The 7136-nt window shown below is 39.8% G+C and overlaps 1 pseudogene; it reads left to right on the top strand.

Moving 5' to 3' along the window:
* LOC107584041 (vascular endothelial growth factor A-A-like) overlaps positions 1-6677 on the top strand; it is a 14961-nt pseudogene extending 8284 nt beyond the window's left edge.
* The last annotated feature ends 459 nt before the right edge of the window (positions 6678-7136 follow it).

Genomic DNA, 7136 nt, shown 5'->3' with positions numbered 1-7136 from the left:
GAGCACTTTAAGTACATTATGGAAGTGTACTCTACAGATGAACTGAGATACTCTCTGACCCTTACACCACTATCTGATCTCACTTCCTGTTTGACGTCTTCATGTCATTGCACGTTGGTTCCTTAGTTGTAAATTCAGTCCCTCAGGTATGTAAAGAGCCGCGTGAACAGGTGTGTGAGTTTCGCCCGCTAGTTCAATGCCCTCGCCCCACATTCATCTCTAAGCTCTGCTTTATGATCTGAGGTTCACTGAGGTAAGAGAGGGATTTGTCTTCTCTGAAGTGTCTTTACGTCCGGTGATAAGACAGCGTTTTGTGCATTTGTTTACGAGGCCGTTTCCACTCCTCAGAGATACCGCAGCGGTCAGTCAACCCCCTCTCCGAAGACACCCTCTCGCCAGAGAATGCGGGCCGAAGTGTTTGAAAGTTTACTGAAGTTGACGCTATTGCAGAGGGTGTTGATCTTGTGGCTGATGTGTTACGGGTCAGAGGTTATCTCTAGGGGGTTAAAAAGTTGAAATGCTTTCTGGTTCTGGTAAACAAGTGGCCCTTTGGCACAGAGGCTGTTCCTCAGCGTGTTCAAAGACAACTGCCTCATAACACAATTGAATATGACCTCGGAAAACAGTGAATGTAATCACCCGCCCGATGTGTCAACAGTACAGACCTGATGTTCTGTTTAAAGAGCTCCAACTTCGTAACGTTTGTAAGAGATGCCTAAATTAGTAAATGTTTTCAAACACTTTTAGTCTCAATTGCATCTACAGTATATAGGACATCTTGTAATCCATTTATTTTCATCACACATTGAAAACCCCATATTGGTCAACCGCTAATGCAAATAACCATATACGGATCGCGGCACATCAGTTTGTACTGGGATTGTGAGATAGGGGAAAGTTCACATTCTTGCTGCCTGACGTGTCTGACGTGATATGCCAGGATCTTCAGCTATCTGAAAGATAAATGGATGTGTATGTCGCCAGTACTACGTGTTGATTTGCTGATTGATCATTATAATGAAACGGCTTTTTACGGTTTCCGTTAGAAGTCTCAGTTACACTTTATTTTAAAGGGGTCATATGATGCTATTTTAAAGATCAGTATTTGGTGTAACAGAATATGTTGACATGCTTTAATGTTCAAAAAACATTATTTTTCAAATACTGTACATTATTCTAGGTCCTCTATGTCCCGCCTCTCTCAAACATGTTGTTTTTCAACAAAGCCCCCTCCTTTGACAAGCGCAGTCTGCTCTGATTGGTCAGCTGACCCAGTGCATTGTGATTGGCCGAACACCACAAGCACGCGTCGGAAATGTAACGCCCCTTACCATAATCGCGAGCTTCAGCTTTCAATGTAAATATCAAGACAGTTAATAATGTCGTTAGTTTTACCATCAGTTCAAGCCCGAAAGGGCAACGAGTCGCGTGACAGACACAGTGATGATGCAGTACACAAGCCGCGGTTAAGACAGCTGATGTGCTATGATTTCTGACAGACAGTTCACTCTCCTGTGATGTGACCCTGTTCCACACACACACGACGCGATACTCTACACGGCGCAAAACTCTGCATTTGAACAGTCAATAGCAAATACTTTAACTAATAACAAAACATACTTACAGTCGCTGATTCAGAAGCGCCAGATTGTCATAGCAAAGTTGGAATTTACCAATTTTTTTTTTCACCCTCAGATTCCAGATTTTGTATCTCGGCCAAATATTGTCCTATCCTAACAAACCATACATCAATGGAAAGCTTATTTATTCAGCTTTCAGAAGATGTATAAATCTCAGTTTTGAAAAATTGACACTTATGACTGGTTTTGTGGTCCAGGGTCACATATGGTTAGGATTAGGGTTTGGTTTAGGATTACTTGCATGTAATTATGCATAATTTATTGTTATTACAATAGTAAGTACATGTGTAACAAGGACACCTTAAAATAAAGTGTTACCAAAGTCTCTAATATGCGAGAGTTAAAACTCGCTAGTGGATGTTGAGCTTTGGCTCAAATTGAATCAGTTTGTCTCTGTTTTGGAATCCTGCAAACATTACTGAAGATTTAATGCCTTGTTTATTTATTGAAACGTCTTCGTGTGAGAGAATCTGAAGAATTGGCAAATTTCCCCAGAGCCTGGCTGGCTTTTAATTTCGAATTCATGTCTCACAGAGTTTGCTGTGGTGTCAGGCACTTATACAAGAATAAGAAGAGACATGTTTGCTGATGTGTCCATCCGGATCATTTTAGCACTACGTTCACTGCAATCTGACTAGTGTTGGATGATCTTTTGCAACCACTCCGATTCAGTTTTTGTTTTTCGATGATCTTCTTTGTTTGTCATGTTCCCTTTCCAGAAAACCCCGGAAGGGCAAAGGCCAAAAGCGAAAGGGAAAGAAAAACTGTGAAAAAAAGCGGGATTTGTACGTCACCTCTGCGTTCGCCTCCTCTCACCTGCACTTGAGTGTGGCACTCTTGGTCGTCAAATTAATTTGGGAGGAGATTTTATGCCTCCTTTAATCAGTACATTCCTGTCGGACATTGTTAATTGCCATTAATCCATCAGCTCCTCCTCCATTTAATTAAAACTGACCATCCCACAAAACCACATGCCCGATCTCTGCTTTCACAGAGCTTGACTCACTAATGATGATGGACATGCTAAAACCATTAACATTAACAAGTTTGGACAAATTGTTTCTTGTAAAAACGGTACAATCAAGTAGAGCGCAACCACCCACTCTTTCAGTCAGAATTATTTTCCCATTCATTCTCTTTAGCATTTCAAATACTTAAGCCTACAACCAAACCGAGATAAATCACAGGACTACAACTTTTGATTCGAAACGTATTTGCAAAAATGTAGTCTTTTATGAGAAAATGAACTATTCATCCCATACAGCATTGTGAATGAAGCAATCCAAACAATAGCCACAATACACTAACAAGTCTGACAAGTCATTGATTACAATCGTAAAATAAATTATACAGAGACGATTCATCTTATGAGATGTTTATCGCAGAATAATCAAATATATACATTGATTGCGAGTATAGGAACTCCTTGGATTTCATCACTAGCAGTGCTTTATGGAAATAGTCGATCGGGGGTCTCAGAAGCAACCTTTTAAACTTGTTCTCATTTTCAAGGTTGGTTTTTAGAGAATGTTGCTTGTGAGTAGTGCGGCACTTCATGGGAATTCAGAAATTAAAAAGCACCATCGCTTAACAGCTTTCTGAGCTCATAGGTCTGAGAAAATGAATGGGATTTCTATTTCTGGAACCACACAGTTGCGCTCTGTAGGTTGTGCCGCAGGACCCAATAAATCAAGCTCTATGAGTGGAGGAGGTGGGCAGTGAGGAGGTAGCCGACATACAAACTCACCCGATCCACCCAGCATGGCTTTCAGTCGATGGTACTAATCTATTACAATATTTGTGTTGGAATCACAAACTTGTTTGTGCTGCTTCCTGTTTCTGGAATGTTTTTTGTTCTCACAATTGTATTAGGACTTACCGTCATTCTCGCATCGGTTGTATCCTCTCTGAAATATGAGAAGGATTGTGTGAGATGTTTTTTTTTTATTCATTGCTGTGAGTTTGGTCTTGTCATGCTGCGTGAGCTCTGCATTACGAAAGTCAAACAGCCTGTTTACTTTGGTGCTTCTCCCAGCAATTGGGAAATGAAATGTGTTTCAATGAGAATGAAAGGGCGAAGAAATGCATACATGGGACAATCTGCTCCTGTGGGACTGATGCTTTTGAGGTCAGTATTTTCTAAGGGCTGGGGTTTGGGTTTACATATAAAAAATTTTATTAGATTTGAGGCTTGTTTAGACAAAGAGCATGAAAGTCGTTATTTTGCACCACAACTATTCACACTGAATTTTTGACGTTCTCTTGAGAAAATTTGGATTTCAAATTTGGATGCAAAATCTTACTGTGGCTTAATGCTAAAAACATCATTGAGATGCTTATGTGGGTTTAAATCTGACTTGTGACATTTCCCAAACACGGTCCTCTTTCTCTCAGTGAAAATGGGTAAAATTAAAACGTTTGTGTTAATAGGTCTTTACACTGTTGTAATTTAAAGGCAGGGTTAAATGTAGAGTTTAGACTGTGGCTTTGATAAGCCTGTCCTCAATAAGGTCAAATAATGTGTGAATCTTCCTTTTGGAGTCCAGCGTTTTGTACTGTACATGTGTCCTGATGATCCTGATCCAACACTTCAAAAATCAGTAAACAGAAACGCAGGATTTTCATGCACTGCACTCTCTCTGACTTTTATTTCAGTGTGCTTTTCTGAATCCGATTTATTGTTGTTGTCATTATTGTCTTGCATCAACTGAGCTTGCAGGTGCATGGCCACATCCTGCCTAACTTCAGCTATTCACACTCTACAAATCCCCCTCGGACCCTCAGAAGGGGCAAAACCATTTTACCAGACGAGGGTGGTACTGCCTCAAAAACGTACTGCTTGACTTACCGAGTGCGTGTGTGTGTGTGTGTGTGTGTGTGTATGTTTGAGTGAAAGTGTTTAATAATATTTGCCATGACTGTGTCAGCTGTAGTCTCCCCCAATCCTTTTCCTTTTCTCTCATTCTGTCTCTTTTCAGTAGTCAGTGTGAGCCTTGCTGTTCTACGTGCTCTGAAAGGAGAAGAAGGTTCTTTGTTCAAGACCCCGAGACGTGTCAGTGCTCCTGTAAACACTCTGAAGCCGACTGCAGGTCTAGACAACTAGAACTCAACGAAAGGACCTGCAGGTGTGTTTGTGAATCTACACTTTCTTGTGAACCTACACATGTTAGTGCAAGACTGGCCTTCCTGTTTTTGTATTGTCATGCATATCCCTTGACAAAAGATGTGTGGCTCTTTCGTTTAAAGCAATAATTCCATCAGAATTCTCGTCATTATTTACCTACCAAACCTATATGACATTCTTGTGTCGAACACAAATGGAGATGTTTGGTAGAATGTTCATGCTGCCCTTTTCCATACAAACAGCTGCCGCTTCTTTAAATGTCAACTTTGTTTTATTTCTCCTAAATTTAGTTGAGTGGAAAGATAACATTTCATGAGAAATTTAGTTGTTTAAATCTGACTACAGTTTAAGACATTGATGCATCTCTTTCGAAACTATAAAAGATAACCTTTTTGACAGGTTAAATCTTCCTGTCTTGAGTAAATAATTGAGATGCTCTTGAGATTTCATGTATGATTTTTCCACTTACTTTCCCAGATGTGACAAACCAAGGAGGTGAATCGAACCGAACTTGAGAATGGACTCTGACATGAAGAAATATTTCACAATAATTCACAGCACTTTGAACTTTCAGCTTTGAACTTTGCTCTCATTTTTCCGTCCCGGAGATATTGAGCGAATGAAGTGAAGGGGTTCGGGGGAGGTGGGGGGTTGACAGTCAATGAAATGTTCTCTCTGTATATGTTCATGATTTTCATGTGTGTGCGTTAAGCGAAGCGAGAGACTGAAGGCACAGGATTTGAATTGCTGCTAAAGGGTCTTCGGAAAAGACCTGCGTAAACGTTTCTGATCTCGGCTGGCGTGCGTAAAGTCGTACTCAAAATCACTCAATGAGACACATCACTGGATTTGGGTCTGCTGTGCAGTTTTTCATGTGAATCTAAAGCGCAAACAAAAAGATTGGAGTACTGCAACGATGTTTGGACGTCCACTACACGCTGTGGAATCATTCCTCCCAGTATGTGAATACTGAGAACAATGCGTGTGTTTTTAGAGACGGACAAATGATTGGAGTTTTGACGGAAGGCTGTCGTTGGAATGTCACGCCATGGAAACTCGCTGGCCGCTGGTAAATGTTTGCAACAGAGCTCTGACCTTGACGAGGCAAACACAAGAGGATTTTGGTCATATTCACTCCTTAAAGGGATATTCATTCTTTGACATGTTTGGAAACCACTTTGTGTAGATCGTGTGATTAGATTCCATGCTTCCACACTACTGGGGATTTAAGATGACGATTTCGTGATAGGTTTTTCGTTGTCGTTCAGCTAGTCTTGGAATTTTAGTCCAAATCTATTCCCCTAAGCAATTCAGTAATTTATATTTTCAGTATTCTATCTCTTTGTATTTAATTTGACCTATTTATGTGCAGTGTTATGTTAAGATTATTGTCTGCAAACCTCCACGGCTGTCTGGAGGAAAAAAAGCTTTTCATCCAGTTTTATTTTCCGTAGATGAACAGAGAAACATTCCTAATACTGATCAGTGAGTCGTGTTGCCAACTGCCTTGACTTTGCCGCCTTGCTGCAGATGTGTGTGTGCCGTGTGATCTCTTTCAAACAAACTGTGTAAATGTGATTTTGTGTGCGAATGTTTGTGTGCGTGCATGTGTGAGTACGTTTTGGCGAAACGGTCTTGATGTCAGTGTGACATACCTATTGAATAACAGATATAGCAGCCAAATGTAAATATAGGCCAAACCCACGTCGCCATTTATTTCTACTATAATAAGATCTAACAAACTGAAACACTATGCTCAGATGTGGTCTCATTTGATTTGGAGTTTTACATTATTTATTTACTCTATGTAAATATGTTGAATATTAACATCTTTTTTGTGTCTGTGTAATGTAGTACAGCATATTTATTTTCAAATTATATTGCCTTTTTTCTATAAAATTTTTTGAAAACTCTTGATGTGTTACGATTTCATGTATTTTGTCATTTATTACATAATACAAAAGTAGACTATATTCTTAAAGGGATAGTTCACCCAAAAATGGTGAATTTATTAATTTTATTTACTCACCCTCATGTCGTTCCAAACCCGTAATTAAGATATTTTTGATGGAATCTGAGAGCTCTCTGACCCTCCCATAGACAGCAAGGGTCCTTACACGATCAAGGTCCAGTAATTTTACGAAGCTACGAGAATGCTTTTTGAGCGCAAAAGAAAAAAAAATAACGACTTTATTCAACAATGCAATTTACGTTCAGTGGATACTCTCCAAAATGGCGCTAGGGTGATGCGGAGGAGACGAATTGTTGAATAAAGTCGTTATTTTTTTCTTTTGCGCACAAAAAGTATTCTCGTAGCTTCGTAAAATTACGGTTGAACCCCTGATGTCACATGGATTATTTTACCGATGTCC

The sequence above is a fragment of the Sinocyclocheilus grahami genome, unplaced genomic scaffold (assembly GCF_001515645.1).
Source record: "Sinocyclocheilus grahami isolate Dianchi unplaced genomic scaffold, SAMN03320097.WGS_v1.1 scaffold56.1, whole genome shotgun sequence".
Lineage (NCBI taxonomy): Eukaryota > Metazoa > Chordata > Actinopteri > Cypriniformes > Cyprinidae > Sinocyclocheilus > Sinocyclocheilus grahami.
This window is presented reverse-complemented; position numbering and strand designations above follow the sequence as displayed.